General features: G+C 42.4%; 1 long non-coding RNA gene across 2 annotated transcripts; it reads left to right on the plus strand.

The window, feature by feature from the left end:
- The first annotated feature begins 752 nt into the window (after positions 1–752).
- LOC147357675 (uncharacterized) lies at positions 753–19,020 on the plus strand. 2 transcript variants are annotated; one of them, XR_015141504.1, is made up of 3 exons: positions 753–1,674; positions 16,842–17,022; positions 18,161–19,020. It is a non-coding gene; the product is annotated as an uncharacterized LOC147357675 (long non-coding RNA). The 2 variants fall into 2 exon arrangements; XR_015141503.1 differs by having other exon boundaries at positions 757–1,605.
- Positions 19,021–22,168: the final 3,148 nt, after the last annotated feature.

The raw sequence follows: 22,168 nt of genomic DNA on the forward strand, positions 1-22,168 counted from the left end.
ATTCAAATAATAATACTAATAATAGTGATTATGTTAACATTTATTGAGAGCTCACGCTCTGTGCCAAGCACGGAGTTAATGATTGTTAACTCATTCCTTTCAACTCGAGAGGAACACATTATTAAGCTTGTTTTCAGATGAGGAAAAGAGGCTCAGATCACAGCTTGCCCTCAGTCACCCAGCTACTCTTGAGCAGAGCCAGAACTGAAAGCCCAGAAGTCAGGGCCCACACAATTAAGCTGTTCTCTTCTGCCCCTTGCATGAAGATTTTTGACCTGCGGACTTTGTCTTTCCTTGTTTCTAGAGACATCAGTTTGTGAAGTGCATTGATGTCTCTGTGTGTGGCTGCTCCTAACTACAAGTCAGGTCTCAGCATAACTGTGACCTCTGAGATTCATGGGCTGACACTTGTTTATTCTCAGAGTTCTGGAGGCCACACTCTGTGCAGAGATGCTGGGGGAGGAATCTGTTCCACGCCTCTCTCCTCACTTCTGGCAGCTGGGACCACCTTGGCTTGTGGACACAGCACTCCAGTCCATCTTCACGTGATGGTCACCTCTGTGTGTCTGTGTCTCCTCTGCTGACTCAAATATCCTTCTGCCATTATCTTATAAAGACACTTCACTGAATTCAAGTTTCACCTGGATCATACAGGGTGATCTTTTCATGTCAAGATCCTTAACTTAGTACATCTGCAAAGACCCTTTTCCCAAATAAGGTTGCATTCACAGGTTCTGGGCATTAGGGCATGGAAATGGCCCTATATATCAACCTACGTATCATCTAAAGCAGAGTAGATCCCACTGGGCCCTCCATCTCATTACCCTGTTTCTTTCCCATATAGTATTTTTCACTATTTTAGAGTCCTCTTTTCCTTTATGTGTTTCCAACCAGGGTGCTCTCTCTCAACCAGGGTGCTTCTAGCATCTGGAGAAGGGCATATCTTCACCATGCAGAAACAAGTCTTTCATTAAAGCACACTTGCCATTGCCCATTCCTGGCCCAACCTGAATGCCAGAGTGAGGATGAGGTGGGGAGGGAGAGTCTTTATGATAGCCAACCATCCCCGCACTCTTTCCCCTCTATATCCCGCAGACATGAGATGTCCACCTGGCCAGTAATACCAACCCAAGGTCAGAACCACCAATCCATGTATTTATCATCTGTCTCCTTTCACAGGAACAAGAGCCCCTGTGGTTGGAACCTTGTTTGTCTTGCTTACTGCTGTGTCTCCTGGGTTAAACAATGCCTGACCCAGAGCACACACTTGATACATATTCTCTGAATGCATGTGGAAGATGGGGATGCTCTTTCTGGTGCTACAGAAAAGTCAGGAGATAGGTTGAATCAGAGTGAAAACTAACCAGGGAGGTTCACAGCCTCATCCCAGCTGTTCTCACTCCCCAGCCCCCTGCCCTGTCCCGCCTCTCCTTGACACGTCTGTGTGGGGACTCAGATGCTAGCCTTCCCACTTGCTCTGCTTTCTGCCGTGTTGTTCTTTTCCTGTCCAACTGAAGTCCTGCTCCTGCAGTCACCTTGGGTCGGCAGTCATCCTCACAAGCCTCCTCCCAAGTCACTGCTACAGAATTAAAGGTTGAGCATCAGGTCAGTGTTTTGTGATATTGCCATCTAGCTGAGATCCTGTTTCTCTATCCCTGCTGGCCACCAAAGCAAGTAAGTTATTCTACCTCTGTGATCCTCAGAAACCTCATCTATAAATCAGGGATGATGCTTGGTAGATGTCTCAGCAGCTGGGGCCTTTGGCATATAGTAGTTATGCCATCGAAGCTTATTTTCTTTCCCTTGTCTTTGATAAGGAAAAGAGAGACTGTCTTCCACCTCTATCTGGATCTCAAAGACATCCCCAGTTCACTGGGGGGAGTGGTGGCAGGGTGGGATGGAGGGATGTAAGCCAGGCCTACACGTACAGATACACGTATGAACAGAGGTTAGACTGGTGCAGAAAGGAGAAAGGAACTATCACCCAGTGCTAGACTGAAGAGTTTTAGAGTCAGGAATCCCAAATGTGACCTTGGGCAAGGTTTCTGTAAAACAGAGAAAATAAATAACTTGCCCAAGGTCATATAGCTGGACATGACAGAGCTGGGAATTGACACAGCACAAGTTTATGCTTTTCCTATCACACCATTCTGCTCCCTGACAGAGTCTCTCAGGAACAATTGCTGTTATAGGCCCCAAGGCTGGAAAAACAGCCAAGAATGGTTTTGCTCTGCCCAGTGTATGACTATTTGAAGGAATGCTCTGTTTTTTTTTTTTTTTGATATGTTAAGAAGCAGAGGCACAGATGATAGAAATCAATATGCACTCCCCAGGCTGTATATGAATTGGCTATGATAATCAGCTGGGAACACAGGACTGCGTTGCCCACCCCCGCCCCCCACCACACACACACACGCACACACACACACACGCACACACACACACACGCACACACACACACGGCCCACCATGACCACCATCGTACAGACACCATCTCAGCTTGGGCTAGCTTGGGAAGTCAGCATGGGACTGGACAACCACAGAAAAATCAACGCAGCTGAGCACAAGTTGTGGGCAGGTAATCGAGAGGTGATTGTGCAGGGATCATCGCCTCCATTTAGGTGTCAATTGTGTAATTTCCAGCTGTTCCTCAGCTCAACAGCTGGAGTTCAATATGCTCAGGGCTTATCTGGAGGCCCCCAGCCAGGGAACTCAATATTAAGCTGGCTTCCAGGATCTAGGAAAAGTAGCTACTATTGCAGCAAACCACAGAGGAGAGGCCTCTTTTTTCCATCCACTTAAGCAATGGCGGCTCTTTGGGAGCAATATTGGTGCTGCTTATAAATGGCTGGCCTGAAACAGAAGGGAGCTAGGGAGCAGATGATATCCTGACACAAAGATACAAAGTGTGCTAATCCCTTTACAGGGATAATTTCATTTTGTCCTGGCCTGTGGTGCAGTGGTAGTATTATTTTTTTCCATATTACACAAAGAAGACACATAGTTTGTCCTATGTCAAGCAAGGCGTAATTTGCAGAACTGGTCACTAAAGCCAGATCTGTTGATTTTGGATCCTAAGCTAGGTATCTCCTTGTAATCAGAGCCCTTCTCCAGGTAGGGCTATACCGTCATTTGGAAATGTCACTGCCATGAGATCAGATTCTGCCACTTAGAGATCAGAGATACCAGAGGGCTGATGGGAGTGCTCAGCTAGGCCTCAAGCAAAAGCCAAATGTGAGCAGAAGGGAAATGTCACTTAGAAGACAAGGATAATGTCTTCTTTTATGGTGTCGAAAAGCATCATCATTGGAGTCAGTTGGAGATGGAAGACAGTGGCTTTTAGTCTTCATCCCATATTTGCTTCTTATTTTCATTCTCTGTCTCCTTCTGCAAAACCACAATGCACCCTTCCCTTATTCTCTCTCCTTCCCACCACTTAATTATGTCGCCTGGTGACAGGAAATACTGAAGCCACACCATGTGTCCCTGAGCCCAGGCCAGGCCTTACTAATTAATCACAACAGTCTTTCTGGGAAAGACTAGAATTGCCCTAGAATTCTTCTTAAACACAACTCGAGGAATTTATTCTAATAGTTGTTCGCCCATGAGCTGAAACCTACTTGAATGCCTGGGTTACTCATTCACTTGCTCATTGATATTTATAAATCTTTGTGAAGAATGTACTATGTAATTGTACTGGGGATTCAGAAGCGAACAGAAGTGTATGGTCTTGGAACATATATTCAAGTGATGTAGCCCAATCGCTTCAAGTTACAGATGATAAAAAAACACACAAGGAGAGCAAAGGGACTTGACCTTGGATTCCTGTTGAGGCACATGTTGCAGGGCTTGGGATGATGGAGAGTATTGTGGGTGATGGAAAGGATGAGTCTGGCCCTCCAGCGTGTCATTCCTGACTGCAAGGCCTCCTGGGCTCATGGCTCTGGGAAGGTAAGTCTGGTGACCAGAACCAGGAATAAGGGCATCTGGGCAAGGGTATCTGGGTTCCATTGAGGACTCTGCCATTAATTTGATGAGCCCTTGGAGCTCTCTGGGCCTTGCCTTACTGCAGTTCATTGAACTGTCACTGAGCTTCCACTATGGGCCTACCACTGGGCTAGGCATTTGGGACACAAACACAAAAGGATGTGCACAGTGAGAAGAGGTGTTTGATTAGGAAACAGATACTTTTCAGTCTCATGTTTCTCTTCTGTAGAAGAGGATTGGACTATCTATCCCTGAGGCTACTTTCATCTCTGATATTTTATACCATGTAGGGCAGCCATCTCAGGAATATGACTCCTGAATCTGGCCAGGGAACCAGTCATTTTATTCTGTATCTTGGCCTTTCATTGATGCTGCTGACTGGGAAGGCTTGGTGGTCAGGACAGCGTGCCTGAGGGTGAATCCCATTCCCCCATGACATTGCTCAGTGTGACAAGCACTGAGACGCTCGCTCATTTTTTTCTCCTACTGACCATCCAGAAGCACATGCCTTCTAACTTATTAAATGAAGAAAACCGAAATAGTGTATGTGCCTTCCTTGTCCTTTCCCTGATTCCAGGTCCCCTGTACGTCAGCTGCTAAGTGTACCATTTGGGATCTTACCTCCCTCAAGAAGGAGTAAATTTCATTGGTAGAATAGGGTGGCAGATATAGAACCAGAGTTTAAGCAATCCTTCAATGAAATAAAAAGCTACTTGCTGTGCCTAGGACCGAGTTATAAGGAAGAAACTTAAGGAAAACACTGCATACACGTGTGTATTTAGAAGGTGTGTTTAAAACACAATGCAGCAGAGCCATACATGGATGAGGATATTAATAAGAAAGTTCAGGCCAGAATAGAAAAGAAGTAAAAACAGAAAATGGAGAGCCTATATTAGACTGTATTTCCCCAGAGGGTGGAAAAATGATGTTGAAGGTTTTCTGCTGACAAAGCTCAATAGATTGGATTTGCAAGGTTCTCTTGGAGCTAGGTTATACCTTCTAAGCCATCATGCCAGCAACTTGATGAGCAATGAGCCTGCTAAAATAGTTTGGAAACTCAAACTATGAAGAGGCCCATCTAGACCTAGGGGTTAGTTGGTGATTTTGTGCTAAAATGTATCTTTATATTAAAATGATAGCACATAAAATATACATATATGTTTGTGTTCTTGTATATACATGTGTGTATATATATATATATAATGTGTATACACTATATAACTAGAATCATGATCACATTATTATAGAATCTATATCTTTATCAGTCCTGTCCCATATAATAACCCAGAACAATTTCTGGCACTTAGTTGGGGCTCATTACTTGCTGAATTTTTCTTAAATAAATGAAGTTGGAAACAATGCTTCTTTTCTATAGTGCAATGATTCCTCCTGTCCTCAGGGGGCAGCCTACTTAAAGGTTGTACAAATGATGTGTTTATGCTTTTCTGTCCCTATTCCAGATGTTTTTATTTCACTTAATTTGACTCCCTTATATAAAACCCCTTTAATACACCCAGAATTCCAGAATCCACCTCTATTTTTGTGTTGATCTATTAAGGACAATAGTTGACCATCACAAAAAATTAAAAAATGATTTTAACTTGTGACTTCAGGGGGCAAAAATTGTTTTCTACATAACAGGATTCATTGTGGAATAATATGCTTGTTACATCCTTAGAGGCTACCACCAGATGAACTAGACATGTTTTCTATGTGAAAAGTGGTGCTCTTATTGTTAAAAGTATTATTGAGCTAAGACACTGAGCTTAATATTTTACTTGTTTTATCTCATTTAACTGTCATATCACTATGAAATAATTGTTATTATTTACTTATGCAAATATTGAAATTGAGGCTCCAAGAGGGTTGAGTAACTCAAAGTTACCCAGACAGTGAGAGGCAGAACCAAAATTCACACCCCAGGAGAGCTGTCTCCAAAGTCAATGCACTTACTCGTGTGGGGCACTTATCAGGGAAGTAGTAGAAATCATGGAAGCATAAAAGTCACAGATACTGGTGGGGAGATCACCGTAGTGGTCACCTCTCAGGGTGGCCACGCAGAGTGGAAAAGATCATGTGAGCCAAGCACCCAGACTGATGCTGGCCAAGGAGAAAGACTCAAGAATAATGGCCTCCTTCCCTCTCCCTGTGAAGCAGAAAATGTGACTAACACAATGCGTGAAATGTTTAAATTTTCCTTTTGAGTGAGATGCTGATATTCCTTCCAGTTTTGATGGGGCTTCATCTTCAGTGGCTATAGAAATACTCGTAGAAATTCTCCCATTAGACTGTTCATCTCACATGTTGATCCTCACGGCAGAGGTTACTATGATAGACCAACAAATAATAAAGCTGATAATAGTCAAGTGCCAAACCTCCAAACTTTGTAATACTGTACGCTTTCTGCCTGAAAGATGTCATTTCTTTCAACAGCTTTAAGTTTCTTCAAGGCAGAAAACCATTGAAGCTGCAGTGTAGCTGAACATCTGTCTTATCATGTGGGCAGATATTGGGATTAAATTAACTAGAAATGAATAGAATGATGTATGACAGGGTGCAGATGTCCCAGGCACAGTGTGATAATTTCATTGCAAAACTATGTAATGAATTCCATACATTATGGAAGTACAAATGTACCACTTTAGGTAATTGTGATGAAAAGGTATAATGTGCGGTGCATAAACAGAGTGTGTGCCCAGGGGCGTTTCTCCTCTGCTATTTCTCTTTAGTCATTTCAAAATGACTTTATTTGGTTTAATGTAAGCCTATTATTATTATTAGAGCCTTATTTTTTTGGTTGGCCCCTTCAGCATTTCTTGTCTGTTTGGTGTAAGAAATATTTGGAATAGAGGAATAGAATTTAGGCAGGTCAGAGCTTTGGCCTCTCGGAAACTGATGGCTGGAGACAGCATTTAAAGAAATATTCTGTTGTGAGAACTTCAAAGCAGAAACGGACTCTCTTTTCTCCCCTCCCTCCCACTCTCTCTCACTCTCTTTTTCCCTCTCTCTTTCCTTTCTTCCTGATGGCTGGGGAGAGTGTTTCAGCATCTCCTGCTACTCTGTGCAAGGGAATTCAGGATGATATAATGGGAAAATATGTGGATTTAAAGCCAGAAGACCAATTTTCTTCTCTGGACTCTGCTCTGGAATGCTGTGTGTCCTTGGGCAAGTCACTCCACCTGTCTGAGATTCCATTGTCTCATTTGTAAAATGCAGCTAATATACTATATCATGGTGTTGTCAGGTACAAAGAGGGGAGCTTGAACATAAACTCTGAAAGGAGAGGGAGGCATCTGTCTTGCTTACTGCTTTATCCCTATTGCTTAGCTAAATGATCATACAACATGGGCCACTCATAATTTAAAAAAAATAAATATATCAGTGATTAATGTGAAGCTACCTAGCACAGTGCCTTGCACAAGGAAGACCTTTAATTAATATTTCTTGAATTTCAGTTGATTTGAAGGAGTTCCCTAAACAGCTTATCACACAATCAAAGTCAAAGGCCAAGCACTGGTTACAGCTGAAGCCAGAGATGGCCCAGGATATCCCAGGATTGCACAGGGCAGGAGAGGCAGGGCCAGAACCCCCTTTGAGATCAGCAGCCTCCTGTTTCCTGGCTGCACCAGCGGAAGCAGGGACTGGGACAGTGGGAGCCATGGTCAGGACTGGCAAGAAGTCTGCACTCCTGAGACAAGCAATCTTCGCTAGGGTGTTTTTGATCAAGGAACAAGAGGAGAAGTCTGCACTCCTGAGACAAGCAATCTTCGCTAGGGTGTTTTTGATCCAGGAACAAGAGGAAGGTTTCATTCCACAGCAAATGGCTGGCCCACACTCCTGCTTCCCAAGTGAGGGTGAGATCCACATGGTCACAGCTGGGGCCAGTCCCAGCCCTGTTTTCTCTCCATCTCACTGCTCTGTTCACACAGTCCCTCTCTTTCCCTTTAAGCCTCCTCTCCACCAATTATTTGCCTGGGGTGACATCAGTGGAAAATGTGAGGAGATGGCAGCAGAGCCGAAACCCTAGCCTTCCCTGGGAGGCCAGAAAAGCCTGTTTTTAATGCTCCGATTGGTCCCTGATTTCCCCAGCTCGTTTGTGCCATGTAATGCTTTCGGCACAGAAAAGCAGGATGCCTGGGGTGACTCGAGGCCACCGGGGCCTGGGTCTGCCTGCCCACTGGACAGATGCTCTGCTGTCTGGCCTCCTTTCCTAGCTGGGAACACCCTGAAACCAGCCCAAAGAGTGCTCCCATGGTGGAAAATCCACGTGGTAGAGCTTCTTGTATCCCCCAAGCGAATGTTGCTCCATTAGAAGCTGTGGGTTTGGGGTTTGTCACCATATATCTTCTCTCCCCTGCTCCATTCCTCCCACCCCCTCCTCTCCCCACAAGCTTCAGGGCTGTCTGCAGGGTCTGGATTTTCTGCCAAATTTGGATGCCTTGAAAGGAACATTGTTCGAAATAGAGACTTGAGGAAGGTGCTAATCTTCTGCTGCTTATCAAATTTGAGCAAAAAATGTTGACATCCCACTTTCCCAAGTGCTAGCTCAGCTCTTTTGTGTTCAACGGCGAGAGGGACCAGCTGTGTATCTAGTTAGGGATTAAAAACTCTACTCTGACTCCCAGCCCTTCTCACCTGGCCCTGCTAGACCCAGAGGCAAGCAGGGGTGGTGGGTGGTTTGAAGTCTCGTCCTCCCTGAGACCCAGCCCCATCACAATCTAGGAGAGGCCACCCATGGATCACTTCTGCCCCTGCTCTGCTTAAACTCTCAAGGGGGAAAAAAAAATGCTACTGAGAAGTCACTGCTCTAAACGTGGAGAGAGCTCTTCATTTTCTCACGATGAAAGACATATTTGGGATCATCTGGTTTTCCAAGCAGATGCCCAGTTTATCTCACTTTAAATCAACTCTTTCTGACTGGACCCTTTTCTGGATGAATTAATTGAGCGTGGCTAAAACCAAAATGCTCTCGCGATTAAGGAGCTAGGCAAAGGGGCGCTGTGTCAAGGATGTCAGCTTGCGAGGAGGGTGGCGAGTTGTTTACTTCTATTCTCATAACAGAAGGAACAGGCAGGCTCAGCCCACTGGAAATAATTTTGAATAATCTCACTCTATTACTCCAAGCGAAATTGAGTCTGTTCAAGCTACCCTAGTGATCCGACATTTCAGCGAAACGGGGAAACTAATATCCAATTCATGCAGCATAAAATAAGTGACATAAGGAAAAGCAGGATGAAATCTGGAAGTTTTTAGTTTTCAATTTGTATGGCTTGTCTTCTATTACTGGATCAACTCACTAATGCTCACACAGAAGAGGGGGCTTCATTAAGCTGCTGGTCATTAGTGGTGGTGGATGTATGTATGTGTGTGTGCGTGTGTGTGTGAGCTATTGATGCCTGACATGGATATTGGATATATATTACCCTGCATCAATCAAAGCTACAAAGAGAATTTGTCCAAGCCATGGAAGTGGAGCCCTGACTTATCAGTTGGATCTCTCCTGGCTGAAGGGGCAGATGGCCTGGAATTTAGATTTGACCCTTTAGAAGATGCTCTCAGTGTGAGGGGATCGACTCATTAGCTTCGCTCACCCACCAGTCATGACACGGTCTGCACGCCCACATACATGCTTTCTGCTAAGGGAACTGTCATCCGTGAGTCTGGAGAAAAACCTTAACATCTCTCTTGACTCCTTCTTCTATCACGGCCCTCACAATTTACCCAGAGCTAAGTAATAGTTCCTGGCTTCAAATCATTGATAATTTCCATTCTCTTTTCTCCCTACCTAGTTAAGAGTCTGAGCCCATTTTTTTTTTTTTTTTTAGTAATCCAAATTGCTCTTTATCTTGCCCCATCTCCCTGCCTTCAGCTATCGTCTTTCTGATTGCTAAGTCATCCTAAGCACAGATCTAATACATCACTCCCTGCTCAAAAGTATTCAATGGCTCCCTATTGCCTAGTAATTCCATCCAAGCCTCCAGGCTTATCATTCAAAAGTCTCTGCAATCTGGCTCCCGTCCCTGTCTTCCTTCCTGACTGAACCTCAGGCATTCCTCTTCATTCATTCTGAGTTGCAGCCAAGTGAAAAGAACTCTGATTTTTCTCGCACGTGCAGCAGTGTTCTGCCTGTGTGTTTGCTCACACTGTTTCCTCTGCATGCAATCCCCGCCCTGCAGAGGCAGATCGAGGCCACATGCTGCCTCCTCCAAAATGACTTCCTTGATCCTGTGGTTGAAAGGCATACCTTCCTCCTTAGAGGCCTGTTCATTGTCCTGCCTCCTTCCCCTGTGGCCTATTCTAGTCCAGAGCAGTACATGAGATCATAATTAAGTGCAGTAATTAATTAACTGGGGCTTCCCTGGTGGTTCAGATGGTAAAGAATCCGCCTGCAATGTAGGAGACCCAGGTTCAGTCCCTGAGTCAGGAAGATCTCCTGCAGATGGGAATGGCTACCCATTACAGTATTCTTGCTTGGAGAATTCCACTTACAGCGGCGCCTGACAGGCTACAGTCCATGGGGTCACAAAGAGCTGGACATGGCTGAGCATGCACACACTTAAGTGCATGGGCAATGTCAAATGTCTAAATGAGAATCCTAGCTGTGGGGTCTTGTGTATGGCACTTATATGCTCTTTGCCTCAGTTTCTCTTCTGCAAAAGTAGGCTAATAAGAGTATTTACTTCTCAGAGAATTCTAGGGAATTAAGGGGGAAAATAAATGCAATGTTCTTGGCAAGATGCTGTTGAATGGCAAGAGTTCAACAAATATTCTTTTTTCCTAGTTACCTTTCTCCTCTGCAGTAATATAACCTTTATAAGGTTTGCTTAAACTCATTTTTCAACTCAGTAACAATGAGTTGAACGATGAGCACCTACTAGAGTCATATTTTTTAAGACACAGTGTTGGCCTTCAAGGAACTCATGATCAAGGGCAGAAGAGATAATGGCAGCACACTGGTTTTAGGACTCTGATAGAGGTAAGAACAGGTGAAATAGTGTGGTGAGATGGTTTAGCTCTCAGTACTGGAGCCAGACTCCTTGGGTTCGAATCCCAGTGTGGTCACTTCCTAGCTGTGTGACTTCAGGCTGCGTAATCTGTGTTAGTCTATCTGTGCTTTGGTCTCCATATTTGCAAAATAAGGATAGTAAATGGTACTTACCACAGAGGGTGGTTGTATGGATTCCATGGCTTAAGAACCAAATCATACCTGGAATGGGGCCTGGCATGTTGTAAGAGCTCAGTAAAGGCTAGTTATTATCTCAGAGCTCTTTGAGTTCTAATTGATGCTTTGACTTTGGGCAATTTCTTTCTCCATCTGAGTGGTGAGCTTTTATGACGATGAAGACATCATGGTTCACAGAAGCCACCATGGGAGGGTGGGGCATAAGGCTTTAGGTGGAGCACTTTAAAGCAGGTTTGGCTATCCCCTTCCCAGACACATTCCCTCCCCCTTTTAGAACCACACACACTCCAGCCTGTGTCTTGCACACAGAGACTCCCTTCCTTCTGCTGACTGTGGTTAGTACATGTCATTGCCCAGAGTCTTTCACTTAATCACTTGAAGTTTCCTAGTGCCAAGAAGTCCACTTCTGCCCTCCTGGGCTTCTGTCCAAAAAATTTCCACTCAAAGAATCCTACCATGCATTATGCACAGATATTGAGATCTTAAAAGGCAGAGAAGGGGTGTAATTTTATCAGGCAGGTTTAGCTGGCCTTAACTCTGATACTGCTTTTGTGGCTTTGCTAATTGGTCCTTCTGAAAAATAGAAAGTCCTCCACAGTCCACAGATTCACTTTTCCAAAACCTCATCTCCCTATGCTCAGTGGGTAGGTACTTGTATTTTACCCATTTTCCTCATAACCCCAGCAGAGACCCACGTGACTCACTGGCACTCCTTGGTGGGCATTTGGGTTCTGCAGTCTTGGATACTGAGCTCCTATTTGGGCCTGTCTTGCTTTTGTGAAGCAGGGCCAATCCATCGTTGCTGCTGCATTTAGTCTGTGCTGCCCAGATCCTGCCCCAGCTGAGACGGAAAAGATTTCTTCCCACTAGCGTTCCTATTCATTTTTTAGGCTTCCCAGGGGAGGACTAAGACACATACTTTTTTGAATCAAGGATCTTGGGGCTGATTGATAGATTAGAAGACCACTGGAAGGATTCTACCCAAAGCAATCTGTAAATTTAATGCAATCCCTATCAAGTTACCCATGACATTTTTCACAGAAGTAGAACAAATAATCCTAAAGTTTATATGGAACCATAAAAGACCCAGAATTGCCAAAGAAATCCTGAGGGAAAAGAACAAAGCAGGAGGTATAATCTTCCTAGACTTCAGACAATACTACAAAGCTACAGTAATCAAAACAGTGTGGAATTGGCACAAAAACAGATATATGGATCAGTGGAACAGAATAGAGAGCCCAGAAATAAACCTACATATCAATGGTCAATTAATCTTTGATAAAGGAGACAAGAATATAAAATGGGGAAAAGTCAGTCTCTTCAGCAAATGGTGTTGGGAAAGTTGGACAGCTCCATGTAAATCAATGAAATTAGAACACCACCCTCACACCACGCACAAAAATAAATTTAAAATGGCTTAAAGACTTATATATAGGACATAACATCATAAAACTCCTAGAAGAGAACATAGACAAAATGTTCTCCTACATCATAAATTGCACCAATGTTTTCTTAGGTCAGTCTCCCAAGGCAATAGAAATAAAAGCAAAAACAAACAAATGTGAATTAATCAAACTTACAAGCTTTCACAGATAAAAGGAAACCTTAAGCAAAATGAAAAGACAACCTATGGATTGGGAGAAAATACTTGCAAATGACGTGGCCAACAAAGGCTTAATTTCCAAGATAGCTCATACAACTTAGTAACAAAAAGCCAAACAACCCAATAAAATGAGGGGAAGACCTAAACTGACATTCTCCAAATAAGATATACAGACAGCCAATAGACACACGAAAAGATGCTCAACATAGTTAATTATTAGAGAAATACAAAGTAAAACTACCATGAGATAGCACCTCAGCCGGTCAGAATGGCCGTCATTAAAAGCTCTACAAATAACAAATGCTGGAGAGGGTGTGAAGAAAAGAGAATCCTCCTATACTGTTGGTGGGAATGTAAATTGGCTCAGCCAATTTGAAGAACAATATGGAGGTTCCTCTAAAAGCTAAAAGTAAAGTTTCCATATGATCTAACAACTCCACTCCTGGGCATATATCTGGACAAAACTACAATTTGAAAAGATACACGCACCCCTATGTTCAGCAGCACTATTTACAATGGTCAAGATGCGGAAACAACGTAAGTGTCCATCAACAGATGAATGGATAAAGAAGATGTGAGATACATATGTGTGTGTGTATGTGTGTGTATAAAATGGAACATTACTCAACCATAAAATATAATGAAACAATGCCATTTGCAGCTACATGGAAGGACCTAGAGGTTATCATGCAAAGTAAAGTAAGTCAGAAACAGAAAGACAAATACCATATGATACCACTTATATGTAGAATCTAAAATATGACACAGATGAACTTTTAACATAAAGTTTAGTTTGTGTCTGTGTCTATGAGTCTGTCTATGAAACATAAACAGACTCACAAACATAGAGAACAGATTTGTGGTTGCCAGGACGTGAGGGAGGGGAGGGATGGATTGGGAGCTTGGGACTAGCAGCTGCTGCTGCTGCTAAGTCACTTCAGTCGTGTCCGACTCTCTGTGACCCCACAGATGGCAGCCCACCAGGCTCCCCCGTCCCTGGGATTCTCCAGGCAAGAACACTGGAGTGGGTTGCCAATGCCTTCTCTGATATATAGAATGGAGAAACAACAATGTACTGTTGTACAGCACAGGGAACTATATTCAATATCCTGTAATATACCATTAGGGAAAAGAAAAAAAAAGCTCATTTATTAATACTGTGAAAAAATTAGATCATCAGAGCTTATTTCTAAATTTTGGGAGCAAAGCTGAATATCAATAAATAAATAGACAATTCAAAACAAAAGGAAGACCCTTGAGGGAATACAGACTAGTGTCACAGTTCAATGTCCACAGGCCCCTGAATTCTTTCTACATCATGCCTGTCTGCCTGGATAGCCCTTAGAGACACCAAGTGAATTTGGACTTCTGCTCACTGCCTGGGATCCCATAACTGATGGAAGCCCCCCAGTTCAGGGAAACCCCAGCCAACCTGTCAACAGAGCAAACACCTACCTAACTGAGCATGACTACCCTTCTTGTGTGATGTCTGAGTCCCTAGAAACAGGCAACTTAGGTTCAAACCCCATCTCTGAACTCTTTAAAGCATTGGCCATTCAATGGCCAAATCACTGAATCATTCCAAGTTTCACTAAATACAAAATAGAAATAATTATCTGTCTTATAGGACTTACAAATAATAACTCATTGTCTTGCAAGATTTCTTGCAAAATTTCTTGCAAGATTATGGGGGGAGTCAGAGGTGATGCATGTCAAATGAGTGGCCTGGTGTCTAGTTGGCCGTGTCAGTGCTAATATCAGCTGTCATTTACTTCATTGCTTACTGAGTGCCAGACACTAATACATCCTCCACATGTTTGAGTAGGGGTGGTTTTCGTAGGCTACACATTCTGCAAGTCAAATAAATATGTGTATTTTTAAAATAATCTTTATTATTTTATTAATTACTTATTTTTTTATAAAATTTTATTTCAAGCTCCCATTGTGCATGATGGCAAACACTTAATTCTAGTCCTGGCTGGGGCTCAGTCACCTCAGTGTTTTCTAAGTTGCACTGGGCTTACGCTCAGTAAATTCAGAATGTTTCCCTTTCTCCCCTTCCCCTTGGTGTGGTGTTTGCATTCTGGTGCAGCAGCAGCAGCAGCTGAGTATTATCCTGGCATGCATGTAGGTGGCGGAAAGGCTGAGGCTTCTGGCTGCAAGTCATTCTTTTTCCAGTGATGGCAGCTGCCAAGATACATCTCCTAGTCTTTGGCCTCTGGTATCCTTGCCCCAGGCGTGTAGGCACTGCTGTGTCCCACCTTGTCCCTGGCTGCGTGATCTCTGCTATTTCCTGCATGGCATCTTTCTCTCATAATTCTAACACAGTTCTATGGGGTACATGAAATCTTGGCTCTTTTCCAGTGCCATGCTGATGCGGCTGGAGAATTATCAGTGCGCACGGACTCTGCCTGAGTATCCTGATGACTCTTCCTCTTTTGCAACTGCTACTCAGGGGCGGGAGGGTGGTGTAGCGTGGAAGAGCACCTTCTGAGAATGCCATTGCTTCCTGTCACACTCTCTCCCCCCACCTCCCCACCTTGGAAGATTTTGTGGAGACTTTTATGGAGAAGAGTTTATGGTGGTGAGACAGGAAAAACTGGTTCCACTTGGTCACAGATTTTCCTAAATATTTTCTGTTGTAGTTCTGGACTGAGAGTTTTGAACTTAAAACCCAAGAATGTGATGTCTTTTTTCTCTGGTTCTACCAAGACAGTTTTCTCAGAGTGGTAGAGGTGTCTGTTTAACTGACTCAATTTGGGGTGGGAGTTTGAGATGGAAGCAAGGATGCAGGATGGCTGAGTAAGGGGACACTCACCCTCCTACACACAAATAATTTTATTTAATTTTCACACAATCCTATCCTCTAGCCATTATTATTAACCTCATTTTACAGTCAATGAGCTAAGGCTCAAAGAACAAACTTGGGTGTCAGACCCAATTCATTTAGCTACCAGATATTTATAGAATATCCACTATGTGTTGGGGAATCTTCTGGGCTTTTGGGGAATGCAGCGATAACCTATACAGACAAAGCTCCTGCTCCCGTGGAGCTTACCTCCAAGTGGAGTGGGAGGGGGAAAGAATAGGGAAAAAGATCAACAGGTAAACTATATAGGTTATCCTGTGATGATGAGTTCTAGGAAGAAACATTAATCAGGATAGGGGTCTTGGGAATTTGAGGGAAGCTAAATTGGACAGCATGACTTACCAAGACAGTAGGTGAAGAACCCCATACTGGAGAGAAGTGAAACCCAAAGAAAGGGACAAGAGGGAACCAAAAGTCTTGAGGTAGGAATCTACTTGGCTGAATAGCCAAGGAAAGGAAGGGCTAGGGTTCAAACCCAGTTAGTCTGACCACAGAGTCTATATGCCTTACTACCATCTAGCGGGGTTCAAACTATTGACTATGATAGTCATTATTGCTCTTATTTCATTGCATATGTATGTCTATCGTTGCATTATATTGTTGATATCAAGCCCCTCTTCTACTTAGGAGTCCTAGCTTTCTCTGTAACCGTAAAATGGTTATGTGCCCCAGGTGTAGAAGTACCACCTGGCTGTCAAATCATTTCTAGTGATATGAGGAACAGGGCCCAGGAGGAAGCATTTCTCGTGGCCTGGTGGTGTAAGAGTGCAGCATCACTCAGGGCTGTACGGGAGCGGTGAAGGACCTTGTCCAGGGTGGCTGTGTCACTGGTATAAGATGCAAAGTCAGGGCAAGATGGAGCAGGACTTGTGTTGTGCATGACCTTGGGCTGTGGCCCTCAGCCGGGTTCCTGAGACTTCATGGCCATCCACTGAATTAGCTATTATCCCTCTGTTTTCTCCTTCAAAAGTAACATAGGTTTATTTTTAGTTTAATAATAAAAAAAAAAGACTAGATGACAGAAACATTTTCTTTTTCATCTTGCAACCTATTCCTCCAAATTTGGAGTTTGCAATTTTTATAAGGTTTGTATGATGATAAATAAGAAATAGAGATGTTATTAAAATTGAAGTGAATTTCCTTTTGGGATGTGGAAAATAATGAAAAAGCTATTTCATCTGCTTTCTTTCCTATTTCAGAATATAACGTGGAAGATGAGGCTGCTTGCTGTTTTGACACTGTCAGGCATGTCTCAAATGCCCTCCGTATTCTCACGTTACTCCAACAAGGTCTCCCAGCCACTGGAAGAAAGGGTGAAAGGGTTCCTGTTCCTCCCCCTGCTTTGTCTTCCCAAAGCTGTCAAAAGACCAACTTGTCCATGTAATGTTTCATTTCACCTGCAAAACAACCTTTTTCTCCCCTCTAAAAATATATTTACTAAAATGAACTGGTTTAAGTAGGAAAAGGTCCATCTAGGTTAAAGCTATGGTTTTTCCAGTAGTCATGTATAGATGTGAGGGTTGGACCATAAATAAAACTGAGCGCTGAAGAATTGATGCTTTTGAACTGTGGTGTTGGAGAAGACTCTCAAGAGTCCCTTGGACTGCAAGGAGATCAAACCAGTCAATCGTAATATTGAATATTATGATTCAATATTAGTCCTGAATATTCACTGGAAGGACTGATGCTGAAGCTGAAGCTCCAGTGTTTTGGCCACCTGACATAAAGAAGTGACTCATTGGAAAAGACCCTGATGCTGAGAAGGACTGAAGGCAGGAGGAGAAGGGGATGACAAAGGATGAGATGGTTGGATGGCATCACCAACTTGATGGACATGAGTTTGAGCAAGCTCCAGGAGTTGGTGATGGACAGGGAGGCCTGGTGTGCTGCAGTCCATGGGGCCACAAAGAGTTGGGCACGACTGAGGGACAGTACTGAACTAAACTGAAGCAGGAAAAGCATTAACACACCTTCTTGGGATACCTCATCCCCAGAAGATTATAATACTTTAGGTAAAGTCCTAACCCAAATCACAAGCCTTTATTTGAGCTAAGTTTCCCCCATTAAATTTTTCTTTTGTTTTTAAATCAAGTTAATTATGGACAAAATTTGGAGAATTCAACAACTCTATAATATCAGTTACATCAAAGGAAGCATTCTGTCCCCATTTGGTCACCCCTCCTTCCCAGAGGCAAACACTTCACCCTAAAAGCAGACAGTTTTGTCATTTACCTCATACTTCTCAGCAACATATTCCTATCACTGTTTCTTAAGGGTTCAGCATGAGCGTCATCTAAGCACTTCCCACAGAAAGGAGAATTTAGCAATCTTTGCTCCCCCAACCCACTTCACACTCTTCCCATGAGCCACATCCTTCTGATTACAACACAGTAGTACTATAATTTTGAGAAATAAATTTTCAGTGTGTTATATTCTTATCTCTATGCAATGGTCTTTACAGGTGATTCATTTAGGAAACTGACTATTTTTCCTTTCCCTCACCTTTGGTTTTTCCTAGAGCTGCTGCTGCTGCTGCTAAGTCACTTCAGTTGTGTCCAACTCTGTGTGACCCCATAGATGGCAGTCCACCAGGCTCCCCCGTCCCTGGGATTCTCCAGGCAAGAACACTGGAATGGGTTGCCATTTCCTTCTCCAATGCACGAAAGTGAAAAGTGAAAGTGAAGTCGCTCAGACGTGTCCGACCCTCAGTGACCCCATGGACTGCAGCCTACCAGGCTCCTCCGTCCATGGGATTTTCCAGGCAGGAGTACTGGAGTGGGGCGCCATTGCCTTCTCCATTCCTAGAGCTAATATTTGTCATATTTTTCATTTGCTCAGGATTGTATGTACAGATCAGTAAATAAATTCCAAATTCTTTGCCAAATGTTTAACTCTTCTTTTGAGAATTCCATTTATATCAAGTTTTCCAGAATTTTCTTTCCAAGAGCCTCCTGACCTTCTTCAATCACCTTTGCCTTATTCACAGCAATCTTCCTGGGACTTGCCTTCTTATCATCTTAGGCGCTGCCTTCACCTCCATCCTACTCTGCTCTCCCTTTTACTGTATCCCATGTCACTGTCTTATTCAATTATTCCCTCATTTTGTTGGAATACATCTTCCAATGGCTTCCTGAGAAATCTGAATGGAAGATAATTTTCTTGAGAGTGTACTGGTCTAAAAATGTTTTATTTTACCTTTGTATTTTATTTAACTTTTTAATCTGTTTATAGTTTGTCTGGGAATGGAATTTGAGGTCAGAAATTATTTTCCCTTGGAATTTTGAAGGCATTGCTTCATTGTCTTCCAACTTCCAGTTTGATATTGGCCTGTTAGTCATTCTGATTCCCAAGGCTGGGAATTTTTTTTTGTGGCCCCTATTTTTGGAAATTTCACAATAATATGCCTTGTTTTAGGTCTTTTTCTTTTCTTTTTTTTTTAAATCAATTGTTCTGTTGTACTCTATTAGTCAAGAAACCCACACTCTTTAGTCCTGGGAAACTTCTAAATTACATTTTTGTGGACTGCATTCATCTCATTTCCTCAAATTTTCTAGAAATTCTGTTTGGTTATTATTAGATCTCTTAGACTTGTGTTTTAATTTACTTTATATTTTGCTCTCATTTTTCCTCTGCTTTCTTGGAAATCTTACTTTTAAAATTTTCTGTTGTGTTTTTCATTTCTGTTATCTTATTTTTAATTTCCAAGATCTCCCTTTTATTCCTTGAATATTTTCAGTTTCCTTTTTTTTTTTTTCAATCCTCCTACCTCCATTACTGTTTTGGAAATTTTTCATTCTATGTTTAGTCTTTCAGTTATCATCCTTAATTTTTTTTAACATGCTTGCCTGATGTCACTGGAATGTAAAGAAAATAATAGCAAAAAGGTAATCTCCGTGTGCTTTAGTGCCAAGCATACTTCTCTCACTTGGCACGTCTTTAGTGGTAATTCTCTCTTAGTTTTAGTGTATCCAGAGATGTTTTGTCCTCAGTCTTGTGACTGAGAAATGATATTTAGCTGGACATAGAATTTTAGGTTGATAATTGTTTTACCTCGGCACTTTGAAGATGTTATTTTCCTGTATTCTGTTTTCTCATGGTCGTATAGAGAAACATTCTGTCAGTTAATCTATTCCCTTTTCTTGCTGCTTTTGAAAAAATTTTTTGAGTTCCACAGTTCATTATAGTGTATCTCTGTGGATATCTAGCTATCCTGTCTATCTGATCTGCTCCTTATGCCTTTTATTAATTATAGAATATTCTCAGCCATTAGCTATTCAGGTGTTACCTCTCCATTAGCCTCAATATTGTCTCCTTTTAGAATTCATAATAGATGTGTGTTGGACAGTTTCATTCTGATCTTTACATCTTTCAACTTTCCTTTATGTTTTTTCCATTTATTTTTCTCTTTGTATTGCATTCTGTGTTATCTTCTCAGCTATACCTTCAAGTTCCACTAATTCTTCCTTTCTGCATATTTAGTTATTTAGCTCATTCATTGGAATTTTTTGTTTGTTTCAATGACTTTGTTTTTAATTTCTACTATTATTACTGGTTCTTTAAAACATCAGTCTGTTTTCCTTAATGTTTTACTTTTTTATCTACAGCCTATTTCTTCTTTTATGCTTCTAATGATGTAGACAATTATTTTGTAATCACTTTCCAATACTTATATCATCTAATTTGTTTGAGAACAATCTTGTTGTTTATTTCACCTGCTGACTTGACTTGTGGTAGATTTCCCCCTCATTGTGTTAGGATATGGTTTTACTGTGAGTAATACAAATAAGGAAAATAATGACTCATACAATAGAATTTTTTCTCTCTCATATAAAAGTACTGGTGTGATATAAATCCACATGGTGCCATTTTGCAGTCATCCTCACGGTCCAGGATGGAGCAATAGCCATCATAGCCATGCCCCAAATAGCAGAGTGGGTAAAAAGAAGGATCAACAGGCACGTGGCAGCTGTCTTTTGAAGAAATTTACTGGATGCTCTCATAGAATACTTTTACTTATAAGCTGTTGACCAGAATTTAGTCATATGGCTATTTCCAGTTGCCAGGAATCTAAGCAACTGCTTACTGCTAAGTCACTTCAGTCGTGTCTGACTCTGTGCGACCTGATAGAAGGAAGGATGGAAATTCTTGGGATAAGCAACAGAGAGTCTCCTCCATACCCAGATATTTCATATTGAATTATGTACCCACCCTTAGTGAGGTTTTATTTGTATAATTACCTGGACTGAAGGCCCAATCTTCCAGAAAGTTTCTGAGTCCTATTTCTAATACTAGGTACACCAAAGTGTCCCTTCTTTGTGATCTAACTTTTTTGTTAGTGTCTTTAGTTGCAAGGGCAGTATTAACAAGCAGCATTTGAACTCTAACGTGTGCAAGGGGGCTTCCATGATGGCTCAGTGGTAAAGAATCTATGCCACAACTATTGAGCCTGTGCTCTAAAACCTGGGAGCCACTGATGCACGAGTGCTTTAGAGCCTGTGGTCTACAACAAGGGAAGCCTCCATAATGAGAAGCCTGCAGAGAGTAGCTCTCGTTGGGTGCGACTAGAGAAAAGTTGGCACGACAAGGAAGACCCAGCACAGTCATAAATAAATAAAATTATTAAAAATAAAATATGGAGCTTCCCAGGTGGTGCAGCAGTAAAGATCTGCCTGCCAATGTAGGAGATACAGGAAGGAGATGTGGATTCAATCCCTGGGTTGGGGAGATTCCTAGAGGAGGAAATGGCAACCTGCTGCAATATTCTTGATATTCTTAACTGGACAATTCCATGAGCAGAGAAGTCTAATGAGCTTTAGTCCTTGGGGTCTCAAAGAGTCAGGACTGAGTGACTGAGCAACTGAGCATGCATACAATTGTGAGTTATATCCTTATGATTACATGTTCTTAAAGAAGATCTTATTTTCTCTCTTAGAGCTCTGTAAAGATGAGCAACCTTGTACACAGAAATTGGGTATATTTTCAAGTCATTTCTTTTACTCATGGTGTAACACCTTGAAGGTCCTGGCTTTACGCAAGGAAATTTGTTCAAGTGTCAAATTGTCCAGGATCAAGATTGGTCTTTTTGTTCCAATGTAGTCATTAAATCCAGGTCTTTAGGTCAAGGAGACTGACACCCCAGACGCCTTTTGACCTGCCTACCTATTTACCAAGGCAGTTATAAGGGTATATTTTCTTCATTTTAATCCCCTTTGGGATTTCTTTTACAGTCTCACAAACTCTTACAAGCTCGTATACACTGTATTTATCATTTCTTTCCAACACATCTAGATATTTTGGAGAAGGCAATGGCACTCCACTCCAATACTCTTGCCTGGAAAATCCCATGGACAGAAGAGCCTGGTGGGCTGCAGTCCATGTGGTCACTAAGAGTCGGACACGACTGAGCAACTTCACTTTCACTTTTCACTTTCATGCATTGGAGAAGGAAATGGCAACCCACTCCAGTATTCTTGCCTGGAGAATCCCAGGGACGGGGGAGCCTGGTGGGCTGCCGTCTCTGGGGTCG

The sequence above is a fragment of the Bos grunniens genome, chromosome 15 (assembly GCF_055505025.1).
Source record: "Bos grunniens cultivar Pamir isolate PY7600 chromosome 15, Bosgru_T2T1.0, whole genome shotgun sequence".
Classification (NCBI taxonomy): domain Eukaryota; kingdom Metazoa; phylum Chordata; class Mammalia; order Artiodactyla; family Bovidae; genus Bos; species Bos grunniens.